Here is a 16,221-nt window from a genome sequence, read left to right as displayed (position 1 = left end):
TAAGAAGGTTTTCTGAACATCCATGTTCCTTTCAGTGAAGTGAGATGACAGCAGTCAGCTCAGACCTGCAGCATGCTGTGGGCACTGAGCACTGATGACATGGTTTACCACCCATGGTTTACCATCCTTTCCATGAGAAAGGATGTGGCATCAGATAGGAAACTTTCCTCCAACTGTAATAAAGCTACAGCATTGCCTGAAATATAAATTCCTCCAAGGGTGTTTGTACCAGCCTTTGCTCTCAGCCATCAGTCTCCATTCTCACTCAGGGTCTGTGCTTGGGTACAGCAGCCTTTGATATGACCACAGCTAATCACAAAAGGTACAAAGGTGGGGTTTGCAGCCCTTCTGAATAAGAAAGTTAGAGTTAGCTTCATAAAAAGCCTTTGAAGGAGGAGAAAAAGGAGGATTCAAAAGCAGGATATAAAGACGTATTAAGTTCTCTTCACCCCTGCGGTGTGGAACACCATTATCATGACACAAAGGAAATATGTAGACTAACTTTTTCTCTTTTTAAAAATTTTATTAAAAAAAAAATGTTCAGCTCATCTCTTTGTGTATAGAGAATTGTTTTACCTCCTTTTTCCTCATTTAAATAAATCTCAGGAGGAGGGAGAACGCAAACAGGTGCTATTTCCCACATGCGTTGTTATACTAGTCTGTTCCTTCAGCGGGGTTTGGTTAGGTCACTCTGTTATACAGCACATTATTTTTAAACAGTGCAGTCTCCTTCCAAAATGTTCCTTCTTTAATGAAATCTGACACATCAGAAAGGAGAACAGGAAGTTTTCGTTGTTTGTACTTATAATCTTAAACCAACTATTGCTTATTGCGCGCGTCAGATAGCACAGCAGACAGAGCCAGCAAGCCTTCAGACACTGAACTCTGAACTTCGGCCAGACCTTGCCCCGGTCAGCTCTGTGACAGGAAAGCAGGCAGACTTTGAACCCCGGGCTCCGGGGCGGCTGCAGGGTTGCGAACAGAGAAACAGCTGCACTTTGCAACACGCACTTTGTACTTAGACACATGCACATTTAATCTCTATAACAGAGCTTTTGTTTCATTACTTATTAACATCTCCTCCTTGAGTAAAGTTCTTTGTTAATGAAGCTTTAAAGCATGGTGTGAGGGTTTTTTTCCAACTTCCTCTCCCAAAAAAATAAAACTCACCGCCCAACTTGATAGGATTACATTAACTATCAAAAAAAGAAAACAAACAAAAAAAAAGTTACGCCTTATGCACCTTCTGTATACTATGGATATTTGTTGTTCACTCCCTTCTGAGCAACTCAGCTGTAATAATCAGAGCTAATTATAGAAATCAGGCAATATTCTGTCTTTGCAGAGATCACTTCTTGAGATGATATCCACAGTAATTCAGTCTGCAGCAACATTTAACCTTATCTAACAAATCAGATAAAAAAAAAAAAATAGTAAGAAAGAATGAGACCACACTAAAAAAAACATACTTTAAGAAAGTGTCATGGGATGTTTTGAAGTTGTACAGCTTTTTGCTACTGCTTTTACTTTGGAGCAGAGTCAGTGCTTGGCTTCAGAGTATTTCACCATAACGTATGCTAACATGCACAGCACAGCAAATTCATAGAGAAGATATTCAAGGTCTAGATCAATTTGTGTCATCCATTAATTAGCCCTCACTAATATATAGCTTTGATCAGGAACAGAAACAGATCTAAACAAGGACCAAATGAAAACCTCGACAGGTGCCATATAAGATGCTTAAATCATTTCTGTACCATAAGTAAAATCTGAGAAGGGGCGCATACACATTTACTGTAACAAAACCTAGTAACAGAAAGGTAGTGGAAGATCCCAGTCATGCCCCATTGTGTCTGTGTTGTCATAACAATATGGAATGGCAAAAGTGATTAAGAAAGTAAAGGTTTCCTGAACAATCCTTCATATGCAACTAGAATAAAACAAGTATTTGGAAGTATATTTTCTTTGTCTTCAGATACTGCAAGTATTTGCCACAGCCTGTTTGAAAGAAATAATCCACAGACAGAGGGATCACAGTTACACTCTTCCTATTTTCCATCACTATCATCTTTTCAACATGAATTTCTCTCCAAGCCTCCATGGTCAACCTTTTTCTCTTCCTTTCATTTTTTTTCTTCCATATGATGGTGGGAAACACCCCTACCCCCAAACCACCCAGCTTTCCTTTCTTTTCATTAACAGAATGATACAAAAAAGGAAATTTTCAACTACTGTAGAAAGACATGAGGAAAAATAATGTCAAGAGGTTTCAAACCTCTTCCTTAGGTGAAACTAGGTTGGCAGGACTCAGAAGCAACTCAGAAGCTCCTGAGATTCCTTGCGAGAAGTCCGTGACTTCTTATTTGGATCTATGTTTATCCATCACCTTCAGTACACTGCTTTGCGAGCATCGTCATTCATCTAGTCCTAGAGTTTGATTTGCATTCTTTGCAGTGAGCAGACTGACAGAAAATTACAAAATTACTTTTCTTGTGTTAGTACTATTTTGGGTAACAGTACTGTTACCCTCCTACAACTGCAGAGCAGCTGGCACAACTACAAGAATGTTACACATATTTTCCTTTCTATATCCATAAAGACATGATTTCTCCTCCTTGAGGTGCCTCCCCATTATCACCTCACCCCTGGAACATGGCCCTCACGTCACATGGGTCTACCACGATGATCATAGGATTTAGCTGTTTCTAAGAATAGACATGATCATTTGAAATAGATCCTGCTTTATTTCTGGGTACAGTTTCTGAATGGTGTTATGACAATAAAATCTTTAGGTTGGATTCTGTATAACACCTACCTGCTCCTCCCATCAGTTAATCAAGGATGTCAGACCTGTCTCCATGAGAGCAGGCATGAAGACCTGTACCATTTGCTTAGCTAGGGACAGCAGCAGATGTAAACTTGAATGAAGCCAAGCAAACCCTACATCTCTGTGAACAAAGCAGGTAAGCTTCTGGGAAACTATGACACCTTTAATTAAAATAAATAAATAAAAGTGAATAAATGTGGAAAGAGTGCAGAGAAGAGCAACAAGAATGATTTATGTCTGGGAAAAAAAAGGCTCCTTCCAATGAGACACTGAACTAAATGTGTTTTGCTTCAAAGAGAAGATTACAATCTTTAAAGGACTAGACAAGAAGAAGATATTTCAGAAGACTCTAAATTAGTGGGCAGACACACAACAAAATCCAATATTTGCAAGTTCAATATGGAGATAAAAAGCACTTTTAAGTATAATTGGCTACTAAGATGAATTGTCAAAAGATACAATAAATTCTCCATCACTAAAACTATTTTAATTATTGTATGCTTAGTTTACACTAGACCTAGACGTCTCAGTCAACACAGGTCCAATAATCTTTAAATTTATCTAGCTTCTAGCACAGGCCACCCCCTCTGTCTGAAAATTGTTCCTGTTGCTAATTCCAAATTAGATTATTTTTTTCCTGAGTAATCCAAGGTCAGAGAATCATGACAAGTGGATAATTACTGCATGCAATGCCAGGTCATATAGACTTTGTTTATATAATACTAGCATTCCTCAGTCTAGAGCATCCAGAGGGGAAAAAAAATCTGTAATGTCTAATTCAGGTTAGAAAACAAAATCAACAAAACAACCCCAACCAGACAAAAAGGAGTATTGCTTTATATAAAAATTTAAAAGTATACAATGTTGTGTACAGTATTGTAATGTGCTTTTATCAAACCCATCATCTACCACAGAGAGGAAAGGTTTCACACTAGCACTATCAAGCACTCTACCAATTGAGTTCCAGAAACTTCAGTATTGTTCTATAGCCTAACAGGAAAATACAGCTAGCAGAAAATTATTTCTCTTTTTGGTCCTCTAGGAGTTTACATGAATAGGTCCTGTTAACACTAATCAGAGTTAAGGGCAGAAATCCCCCATGGAAAGCCATGTTGTCTGGGGATATGTCCATAATTAATATGTTCTAAGAGTCTAATTCTGAAACAAAGTAATCAGGCTTAAGATGAGTTATAGTAAGACCAATAACCTCTGACTGCATATTTGACTATATATATGTATACTGTATCCAATGTCAGACCAACGTACAGTTTACAAGAGAACTTCTGATAAAAGGAGTTATACCTTTGCTGTATTTGGAAGCATGAAATACAAATATACAACAAGAAAAAAACACAGTGGGGTTTGTTTCGTTTTGCTTCTTACCCTTCTTTGTAGCACATCATTATTATAAATGTTAATGCTCATCATTGTTCTTTTTCACATTGTAGTGCCCAGGCTCAGCAAAGCTAACATAATCCTAACACTTCTGATGTTACAAACTAAAATTACCATGCAGCACCATGGGAATATTTGTAATATGAAAGATGTGGAACGGGCACTTGGTGACAAATACATGGAGGAGAGAAGAGGAAGCTGGATGGCTTGAACATGAATGATTTTGCAAGTAAGACATGTTGTAATGGGACAAGGAATACAAAATAAAATTATGCCAATGTAATTTGGTTTCAGTTTTATTTAGGATTTATGTCACTTAAAGAGACATTTTCAAGTCTGTGGCTGCTGATGCTCCAACACAATTGGTGCCCAAGTCATACATAATGTAGTATACAACACAGTATATTAACTCAGCTTCAAAGTGTTAATATGTCATGAAACTTAATTCAGATATCAGAAATTATGCAAAGGAGATAGAGATGTGGAAATACACTCTTGTTTCTCAAAGGTGTCAGCCAGGCTTTGCTTTGTGTCCCCCAGTCCAGGAGGACATAGCAGCAGCTCACTCTAAACCTCTTTCACAAGGTGAAGAGCTGGGTGGCTCTTCACCCCAGTATTTTTGGCAAAGAGATCCTGTACTGAGGGCAAAACGATGCATTCCAAAAAAAAAAAAAAAAAAAAAAAAAAAAAAAAAAAAAAAAAAAAAGCAGAAGCTGTCAAATACAAGACAGCAGCCCAGGTTTTGCAGTGTCACAGCTGCAGATACATTTTAAACTGCAGATGTGAAAACTGTATAATGTAAACACAGAAGAATTTATCATTTTCTTTATCCTCAATAAACCAAAGTCCTAGCTTTAGTGCTGTATAGATAAAGAATCCAGCTGTACTCTCTGAATGTCCCTTAATAGATGCCAGCAATGGTGACAAACTGTTTTCTTGATCGGCAGCTGGGAATAAAGATAGCAAACCTCCAGCACTATTAGCTCAGTTGGGAATGGAATTGCACAGAGACTCACCTAGTGCTTCTGTCAGCTGAGAATGGAGCCCATGACAATCCACAGTACTTAAAATGGAGGTAAAGACCTTCTCACATTTCCACACATGCTGGTTTTGTGAGTCTCTCACTAATTGCTCTCTCCCTGAAAACTTCCAGACTTCATACAAGCTGCTACTAAAGGAGACTATAAACAACCTCTACCAAAATTGCACTGGAAACAGCAGAGGGGAAGCATCCACAGGAAACTTTTGCTTGCGACATGAAGTTTTCCAAATCCCCTTTGGAGACACTTCAGCTGATGGAAGAGGAGTGTGGTCCGCTGTCTAAGCCTAAAAGTGACGTTTACCTCCTGACACCACCATATCGTTCTTGCATGACCTTGGGCCCTGATTCTTTTAAAAAGAGGTTTGAAGAGATAAATCTAATTGTCTCTGTGTGTCACTTCATCTATAGAAAAGGAAACATAGAAGACAATCTAGGCTATGTTTTTCTTTTTATTGTTTATACTAAGCTGAGAGGGAAAAGGGATGCTTCTATTATTCAGACGTAATAAACACACTCACAAGAACAGACTCAGTTTAGACTAGCTGGGCAATCCAGTATTTGGAGACAAAGAAAAATAAACTAGGACAACAGATGAAGTTCAGGATTCCCTGCAAGAAAAACTAGGTAACAGGATTGATCACAGCCCTGTACACTAGCTGAGGCAGGACATGTCCCTCCTCAGTGGCCAGTTTGTAGAAGGTGAGAAGAAATGAAACAAAGCCAAAAGATGCTGTCTGCAGGAGACAGCTTTCAAGGGTAAGCCTGTGCAGGAGAGAGTCCCCACACGAGTAGAGAAATCTTGCTTTTATTTAAGAATAGCGAGAAGTAACAAGGGGTTGTATTCTGTATCCTTTCACAATTGACTGAAAATGTCCCTTCTCTAAGATCAGCATCCGATACTACCAATCCCTCAAAAAGCATTTCCTTGAACATATGCTCAGGAAAACACCATTCACAGTGGCTGACAATCTGGGAGCCTGCTAAGCCATCCTGTTACAAATACACACCATTAACGTAGAGTTAAACATTTTCTAAAATTATGAAACAGTAAAATACATCACCATATCATACTTCACCATCACCTTCTCCCTCAAGAGAACACCCAGCTCCCGCCTGCACTCACCAGCTTACTTCTGTTCCGTTCCTTGGTGGCAAGAGCTCCAGGTTCTCCTTGTCTCCCCTTGGCCAAGTTAGAGCGTCCTGATCTCTCTTAGGTGCTCCTCATGAGGGTTCGCTTCCTACTTTCTCCTCTAATGGCAATCTCATTCCAGAACTTCTGCCAAATATGGCTGGGAAGGCTTAGTTTTCCCGTCCCCTGTTTTCTGCAATTAAACTTAGGATATAATAGAAGACTTAGGATATATATAATTAAGGCTTAGGTTGTAATAAAAGGGACGCTCTTTTGTTTAAATTCTCTGCCCTACTGTGGCTGCTTTAAATTTGTATTTCTATCATTCTCTAATTAGTATCTCTCTTCTGTCTTTAGGCTGGCTTTTCCTGTTTATAAGGCTGTGGTAAAACATCATCAATCATTTAACCTAGAAAAAAGTGATCATACCAACAGCTTACAAAAGCTATAATTATCAGTTTGCTCTCAATATTACAGAGAGAATAAAAATTACAATTCTAACAAAAAATGGATATGAGAAAGGGGTTACCTGAATGATTTAAACTCTTCCTACACAGACAGCACAACTTCTGGGGACTTCCTCATAATAAATAAAAATATCTCTGTGAAGCTAATTAGTTCAGGTGTGGCAGCAGGCTGATGAGTCTAGAGGTGGTTCAGCTAGAGACAGTTCAGGTATTCACCCACTACCAAACAATATGAACATATTTTCCCCATCTCTCATGCTCTTAACCCTGTTTCCACAAGCATCCTCACATGCAGGAAAAGGAAAAGCAGAGGAGCCAAGACAGCAGGCTCACCAGGACCAAGAGCAAAGTACAGAAAAGGCAGAAGAGTATGGTAATGAAGAATACATAGGAGTAATTTCCCTCCAATTCCTCTAGCCCATCCGTTTTCTCACATCCCTCTCCTTGTTCCTCTGTGACAGTTCTTCAGGTTGTAGTGTCTCCATTCTGGTTTACCCTATGAAATGCTTGGATTATAGCTGCCTGTAACACACTGCTGCATGCTTGCACACTAAACACAAACCTAGGGAGAACCTAAGTCTGTTTCCCCAGCATCAGAAACAGTGAGAGGAAGCAAAGTCCCAACACAAGTCCAACTTTACAACAGGGCACCACAAAACACTAATTCCTTCCTCACCCTTTGGTTCAGTCCAATAACACTATTGTACTTGGTACACTCCTCAAAGAAGTAAAATAATTACTGTCAAACACACACTAACTCTCTTTTACCATCTTAAAAACACACATTTATCAAATAATGTTCTTTTCTGCAACAAAGACTGTAAAGCTCACTACATGCTAAAATGGACTTTTGATTCAAAATAACCCAAACGTAGAACATATATTTTCAACTTTATGATAAGCCAGTCAACTATGTATTAAGCACAACTCAACAAAACCAGTCACAGCACAGCTCTGACAGGCATTCAAAATAGATTACACAACAAATCAAATAATCACCATCGACTTCTGCATCATGATATGACTCTCAGTTCTTTAAGGCTGGTCCATGCAGTAATGAATCTATTATGTATATTTGATCCTGCACACCAGCCTCTGCCAGCAAATCCACTTCAAGGATATTTCTAGCATTCCAAATCTTGAGGAGCTTTAGTCTGTATCAATTAATTAAAAAAGAAAAAAAAATCAGAAAGAAATTTAAAAGATATCTGTGTGCCTTAGGGCAATATTCAGCCTGATCCCACTGATAGCTTTCCTTATGGCTTTGAAATCCGTTACCTTCTGCAAGAATAGAAGTTTATGGAAGCCTTCAAAAAGAAGCTTCTACCTTCAACAGTGGAACTGCAGTTGCTTCAGCAGCAGATGAAGGTCTCTGTGAAGTACAGAACTGCTATTACCCAGTGAATATAACAAATATGCCAGCAAGCATGTATGAAAAAGAGTATATGTAAAGACAAAAATCTCCGGTAACAGCTAGTCAAAACTCATCCCAGAAACTCTTTTTGAGCAACAGTTCCTGGGATAGGGGAGGGGAGAATTAAAACAAGCCTGGCTGAACATCTTGCAGTTGCTGAAGTCTGAATACATTTATACCAAACACAGTAATTTACTCACAGGGGCTGTGTTCTTCACTTTGTTTGTATAATGGTTGCATGCAGGAGGAATGGAAAATTTCTGCTAAGAATTCATTCTCCTGGGTCAACTGGACCTAAAAGGATTTAAGAGAAATTGGATGCCTGCTCTAAGGACAGACATGAGTGCAAAAGCACTATCAAAAAATAGACTTAGGAGAGCTTCAACCCCATTTCCAGATGCTAGACCAGAACATTTGACACAGACTCCTTTGTAAATCTTCTGCTAGAAAAAGAATCACCCCTTTAGCTAGGTACAGAATTTAAATACCACACAGCCAACAAAAGAGATGCCAAAAATTTCCCATGACTTTTCATTTTCAGAGGAGACGATTTAGATCAGGTCAAACCTAAGCATGTCTTCCATTCATTCAATATTAACACACTTACCTGTCAGACTTTCTTTCTGTCAGAGTTACAGTACTCGCTGTGCAGTAAGGGTGGGTAAATTGCTATGGCAGCCTTCTCCCTCTGCCCATCATCCTTTCCAAAACAAAGAAAATGGTTTTAAGGTCAGTTCTGAAAGTTGGTTGATAATTACATAGACTATTTATTGGTCTTTCATCTCAATAATTAGCATTTCAAAAGTATTTTATAAATCAGCCTTGTTACAGGTAGGAACCATTGTAAGCTTTGGATTTTTGTTAACGCTTTTAGAGGGTTTTTTTTTTTCTTTTTTCTTTTTTTTTTTTATTAAATCACTGTTGAAGTCTCCAGAGCTGCTGTTATAGAGCTTGTAATAGCTTGACACCTCCACCCCTCTTTCAATTCCAATTCACTATCTAGGTGAATCACTATCTACAATGATCAGTATACTCTCCAGATATCACTATCTAGAATAACCAGGCTCCTAATGCTTAGCAGATACAGTAATAACTTACCTAATTTTTAACTTTCATTATAGGGTCCCTCTGGGACAAAACAGAAGGAAGACTGATGTATTATTAATATTATAAATAATTAAAATGAATGAAATACACCAAAAATGTAAAGTGTGAACCAAAGGAAGAACTAGCACACAAGTCTTAAGGCAAACTACTGTCCCTGTGTCTTGACAATACCAGCCATTTATGTTCTGTACTCTTTTACGTCCCTGCAAAGCATGCATAAAATCTTACTAGATCAAAATGATATAATTCCCCACACATACAAGTATCTACAGAAGGTGCAAGGCAGGGGAGAGAGTGGTCAGTCAGTCGTGTTTTAATTTATAGCTATTTTTGCCTAAGCCCTGAATGGCCTGCCAATAATGAATAGTACCAGCTGGGCTGTCAGGAGAGCAGGCTAAGGACACACAGAAGAATAAAATAATAATAATAATGTAAAAATGAAGATCAGGAGAAAAGTCTGGAGTGGGGGAGACCTGATGGGGATCCCAGCTCTGGTGTTAAAATGCCTCACTACAGTCGTATCTTCCCCAACCCCCCAAATAAATAGAGGGTGATGATGATTGCCATTATCTGGATGTAGGCTTATAACATGGCTAGGACTACATCTTAGACTTCTTGGGGTGTAATCCAGATACCTAATAAGTATAAAAATTAGGACTTTTCTGTGCTTAAATAAGCACCAAAAATAAGAATTTCATATGATGATGAGGACAGGACTTGAAGGGGCTTTTTAAATTTTTTTTTCCAAATAAATAATAACAACTCACTAGTTTCTTTTTTCATTTAACATAATCATTTTACATGAGTTTTATATGAAATGTCAAAAAAAAAAAAAATCAGTAACATGGCAGCCCTACTGTTTTTTAAGAAGCTCTTTCCCCAACCCATGTCACAGGGAGAATATAGAAAATAATTCTTCTAAACAAAACCCAATGAAGGCCCATTAACAGAGTCATGTCTTAAGCAGCTATTGAGAGAAGAAAGAATAAACAATGGCACTAAAAGGCAAAGATTTTGTTCCATTGCTGTTAGAACATCAATGCTGGATCCACACTGGTATATATATAGAGATGCTGCAACTGGAAAAGCAGTAGTTTTGGAAACCAATCTGCTTTTCATGACTATCCTTAACTGTGAAAAAATTAAGAGATTTACCCCATGCTTTATTGTAATCTGTTTATTTGTGGATGCAGAACAGTTTTTAAAAAAGTATATTTATATTCAAGCATTTCACTGTATATCACCATCATACTGATAAATTCTACAATAGCCTCCCCTCCTCTCATTTTCATAGCCTTGTAGGAGAAGCAAGGCAGACAAGCCAGTTTGAAAAGCCAGCAAGCCATAATTCCTCTGCTACAGACAAGCGACAATTAATCACATTCACCAGCTAGACAGGTAACTCTTGTCCTTTAACACTGGAGAAAACATAAAGCTTCTCTCTCTGAGCACTGATTGTCCAGGTGATATTGGAGCTCTCAGAAGCAGTAACTGAGCCACTGAGATACTTAAAAATGAGATAAACCAAAACCTAAATATGACAGTCTTCTGCTATTGTATTATTTTTCAAAGGAACACTGAAAGCACAACCAGGTGCTGGTGCGGATTATCACCATTTTCCCCTGCAAGATCGTAAATTGCTCCTCCTGTGCCAGGGGTTCAAGGTCACTGGGGCTCATTCAAGCTCTGACCACTGCACCCCTGCTCAAAGGAGAGCCAGCCTCACTCATGGCTGTGGGAGTGCAGCGCCAGTGGCCAGGAGACATCCCCCTCCCTTGAAACAAGAAGGAAGAGAACAAGCCATGACACCATGAAATAATTCTACTGTGAGACTAAGAAGAAAAAGATTATTGCTTTTTTTGGTTTTGTTCTCAAGCAACTAACCTTTCTGTTTTAGCTTTCTCCATATATGCGTAACTCATTGATTCATTCTGACAATTACATAATGCTTTTGAAGTGCAAAGAGAGACCACAAGGCACATCCAAAAACTGGGACAGCCATAGCTCATCTGTTTCTTATGGTTCTCTAGCATAGGTTTTATCTCCAAGTGAGTGTAACAGAGTTATTTTTGTAACCATTCCAAAAACCCTTTGACTAAGATGTGATGCTGTACTGACCCCTTGGAGGGGGAAGGGGTTACAGATATAATTTCATGAGACTACACGGAAATGTTAAGATTATCTGTGGATCTCTCCTTCAGTCACTTAGCAGAACTCAAGCATGGGTCTTATTTTAGCTGCTGAAGATAATTTAACCAAGAACTGCTAAATAAAAAAACCCTCCATGTTGCAACTTGATCCACACATTGAGCCCCTCATTGGCTTTGCTAACTCAACAGAAATCCCACTGAAAGAAGAAAACTGCAGTAAGGATGCATGAAATGAGAAGTCCTGCTTATTATAGAAGTACACTCATCTCACTTTCACACAGGCTCCAGCCTCCTGCCGACCCAAAAGATGACAAAATGAACATTTCAAGCATGTAGAATGAAAGCGTAGGCAGAAATGGGTGATGATCAGAGCATGTCAATAATGTCACACAGCTGGATCACTGCCCAGTCTGTTGTGAACAGCTGTTCTCCAAATGACTAATCAAACAGGAGGAGGTAGAACATATAATTCTCCATTTTCAGAGATGAGGATACTGCTTCTCCTGATACCACCTCTTGTAATTGGTTTCTCCTTTTCCTTCCAGTTTCATACTGGAATAGTCTAGCCGCAATGTGCACAACGTGTCTCATACACGTAAGTGTGAACTTTAAGCATGCCAGTGTTTTGCCTTCAACAAATCGTTTGACAGCAATGCTCTACTCCAGATCTGGGAGGATTCAGTGATCAGTGAATTAACTTATGAAATTCTTTGAAAACAAAAGCAATTTATAAGAGTAAAGTATTCTTGTTACTACTGTTCAGTTACAGACAGAATATAAAGTTGTTGTTGGGTTCTAAAGAATCCAACTCAAAGTTCAGTGCTTAGTCTATTGAAATAATCACTTCAGTAAAGGACTTACAAAAGCCTAGAGCCAAAGAAGCCCCAAGGTGGTGGAAACCAAGCCACGAGATACATCAGTTTGAATGTACCTTACCTGTGCAGCCACAAATACTGTGAGGAAATAAAAACTATAAAATTTCAGAAGAAAATGCAGGAAATTCTTTTTGTTTTATTAAAAATCCTGAGTCAGTCCATCTAAACGCCGTTACTATTTCCCAGATGCTTAAAGATAATATCAGGTAGGATAACATCCATAAAGGAAAAAAGAATATAGCTTTCATCATCTCAAAAGTGTTTGAAAATCCAGACCATGCCAGGACAAAATGGCTGATATTTGCCTCTAACCATTCCAGTCATTCTATTTTTGAGGATCACAGTGATAAACAATTCCCTGAAGTATACTGTAATTCTGCAGCACTGATGAGCCCAATATCAATGCCTGTGTTAATGTCAAGTTCAAAGACTATTGAGTATTTGCTTGATAAGCTTCTCAGAGAGGTCATTAACTAGGACAGTTTGTTATACTCTTCATGAAAATTTTCTGGGTTTGTTGTTTTGTTTTTGTTTGGGTTTTTTTGTTTTTTTTTTTTATCAAGATCCCCATTGTAGGAAACCTTCCTTGGCTGCCTAGGTACATCTAAAGGGAAAGGTACACATATAGGTAAGCCGATATGCATATACTTTAGCCTGTATGTCTAAAGCATGTTTGAGGTTAAGGACTCTTAATGCACATGAGATCGGGAAGTGTTTTTAACTAGCTGAAAGATAAAGCTCTTACAGGACTGAAGAGAAGACAGAAATGCAGTGGAAAACATTTGCAAGTCTTAGGTCTAGTGAGAAAGTTATTCCAGGTATTTTGTTGCTTCTGGTGATACTCATCTCTAGTACTCGAACATTAGGAGTAAAGAAAACCAATCAGTTGGGAACCATGGTGGTACTTCATCCTCCAGAGTTAACTGCTGCTGCTTAAACCTCTAAAAATAATGGTGGTATGGCATTATCGTACTGGCTTTGCACATGGTGGGGTAGTGGAGTTGACCCGCTTCAGCCCCCTAGATGCAGTGTTACACAGAGCATTCATCAGGACAGCTCTGATTGTCACAGTCAACTTGAGATAACTGTTCATCAGATGACTCCTTCCAGCAAGCCATCTACAGAGTCTAAAATAATACCAAAGGAGCCTCTTGCTGATACAGGAATACTGCTCTACCACACCAGCAATTTTTACTTAATGCAGGAACAGGACAGAAGCAACTTTTCTGTTGTGACCTCCACCTCTTCAGTTGCCACTGTCAGTGAATTATTACCAACAAACCGCTCCAGTAAAAAGTTTCAACTGCATCTATGTAAGGTGTCTGCTGATCAGACAACACTAATCTCTCTAACCCTGAGCGAGCAGGCTGCTCAAGTCCGTCATGTAGACATAGTTCCACAGGTCTGAATTAATAACAGCTTTGCAGTGAATCAGCTACTGTCTAGTGCAGGACCCAGAGGCTCCAGCAAATATCTTTAAGCATGTCTAAAACCCAGAGGTAACCAGAGTTGCCTGAGGCCATCACAAGCATTGGACACAGACTATTCATCCTGAAAAGACTCAGAGAGTACCCAGGTGTCTCTGAAGGGTTGTTGGCGGTTCCCCACCCCTGTGGGGCAGAGACAGGAGCATGATCCAGAGGTGCCATGAGTCGAAACAAACAGGAGAAACAGCTACCTGAGTGGATGCTCGAAATACAAAAGATAAAAATTAAACGCAGAACATTTTCAGAGCCAGTTTTCCAGTCGTACAGAAGGAGTAATTCAAGCAGGAGGACAATTCAGCTGACAAAACCATCAGGATAGCATTAAAGAGATGCAAAGAAAAAGGAGAAACCCCAACCCCTCGAGCCACAACTGGCAGGCAGATTCCGCTCCCCCCAGCAGCAGGCGGGAGGCCGTGGCAGCGGGAGGAGCGGTGACTGTTCTGCAGGGCCTTGCCAGCACATCCACACACCTCCTGCCAGCGCCTGTGCCTCACCGGTAGAAGTTTCAGCTTTAGGAGTCGTCTTGTGATACAAACAAAGCTCTGGTCCTGGAGGAAATAAATCTCTTTTTTTCTTTGCTTTTCAACAGCTGCTTTTAGACTGGGCGCTCTTTGCCCAAGTGTAACTTCCGAGTAACTGTACAGGGCAAATATAATAGATCTCACATATAAATGCGGTTTTCATCTCAGAAGATCCCACATGGGTAATGTTATCAAGTGGCTTAGGTTTTGGCATGAAAGCTTTACCCTCCTAGCACTTGTGCACAGACACATAGGTACCCACTTGCAGCAGAGGGGATGTGTGCTTTCCCGGGCTGGTTGCGAGCATTGCCCTGCCAATGGTAGCAGTTACTCAGATAACACATGCCATTTCAAGAATCGCTTTTTCCAGCCACAAGGAAGTGAAGTACAAGGGAAAGCTATGGTAACCTTATCTTCTGATAAATGTCGTCATCTTCTCCAGGCATAGGCTTCTTGGGCTTTTTGTAACTGATTTCTGCAGCGCCAACTCCACTTTAAAAAACCTGCTCAAGTGTATGATTAAACCAAAATGACAGAAAGAGATCTATCTGAAACAACCCATAGCTACTCTGGGCAATCTGTTTAGCTTAGCTGATCGTTAAGTATTCAAAAAGTTTAGGATATATGTAGATAGTCACTGTCAATATAAAAGATAGTGCTGTCAGTCTCTCTTATTTATTCAAATATCCCCAATTCCTATGAGCCTCAGATGTTGCCTTCCAGGAAGATAAATTAAAACAAAGGGACAAAAGGAGAGGAAGAGAAAACCATCCAGAATACACACTTCTTTTTAGACTTCCCAACAGATGCTCCTCAGAGAGGGGCTGACAAATCCTGAATACTGGAACAGCCAAGCATTTCTATTTATGTATTTATTTATAATCATAGATCCACACTTCTCCACCAGTCATTAGAAAATAAGGATCCAAAGGAACAAGATTTCTGCCCAGGAAGACAGCATTTTGACCACGTATTAAGCTGTGGAATATTTTTAAATTTGCAAAATTCCAATTGTATGTATATTCTGAGGTTTCAAAATTAAATACTTCATTTCCCATTTCTAGAGTGATATCAACAACAATGAAAGTTTAGCAATTTGGAAAAAATATATAGTCAGAATTGAAACTCAAATTCCCTGAATTTTACTGGTGGGTGGAAGAGAAGGATTGAGAGGGGACACACTGTTGATATTTTTTTTTTTCCCCAGCCTTTCAGCTAATCCTATCAAAGAAACATTTTTCTGAAATTTCCAGGACTCTTCCATAATACGTAAGAAAGAAAAGCACAACCAAATCAATCACTGTCCAGCTGATACTATTGCAGTATAAAATCCATTCAGAGATCTCCTAGAAGCAGAACAACACTTCTGAATTGCAGCAAATCAAATCTGGTGATAATAGGGCTGCTCTCGCTTCTTCCCTCCATGACAAACGGAGGCGCAGGTTATCTGCTCCAGCATACAGCTGAAGGAGCTTGAATTTAGCAAATCAGTTTTTATTATCAGTTCACTTTCCTAAGGAAGCCAGTTTATACAACTGCCTGTATAGGTGTTTCCTATCCATTTGTCTATCTTGCAAAAATAACTTCCAGTTTTCCAGTGCAATTTCAATGAGGTTTTGATGGAATGTGAGCAGTTATAAAAATTGTGTGTGTGATTGAGTTTTGTAAATGTATAGATGGTAGGGCAGAGGAAAGATAATGCTTCTGCTGAGGAAAACTTGCTATGTTAATTTATTAGACACAAGAAAATCCACATATTAAGCACAAACCTATAGGAAATCAGACGTCATCACTTTTACTCCTTATG

General features: G+C 39.1%; 1 long non-coding RNA gene across 1 annotated transcript in view; it reads right to left on the bottom strand.

The window, feature by feature from the left end:
• The window catches only part of LOC113482611, a 67,148-nt gene that overhangs the window by 25,527 nt on the left and 25,400 nt on the right, over nt 1-16,221 (bottom strand). The window contains exons 2-3 of the long non-coding RNA XR_003398886.1: nt 8,882-8,974; nt 6,388-6,597 (exon numbers count right to left, since the gene is read on the bottom strand). This is a non-coding gene — a long non-coding RNA (uncharacterized LOC113482611). The remainder of the gene's footprint in view (nt 1-6,387; nt 6,598-8,881; nt 8,975-16,221) is intronic.

The sequence above is a fragment of the Athene cunicularia genome, assembly GCF_003259725.1.
Source record: "Athene cunicularia isolate RWA chromosome 1 unlocalized genomic scaffold, athCun1 chr1_part1, whole genome shotgun sequence".
NCBI classification, from domain to species: domain Eukaryota; kingdom Metazoa; phylum Chordata; class Aves; order Strigiformes; family Strigidae; genus Athene; species Athene cunicularia.
This window is presented reverse-complemented; position numbering and strand designations above follow the sequence as displayed.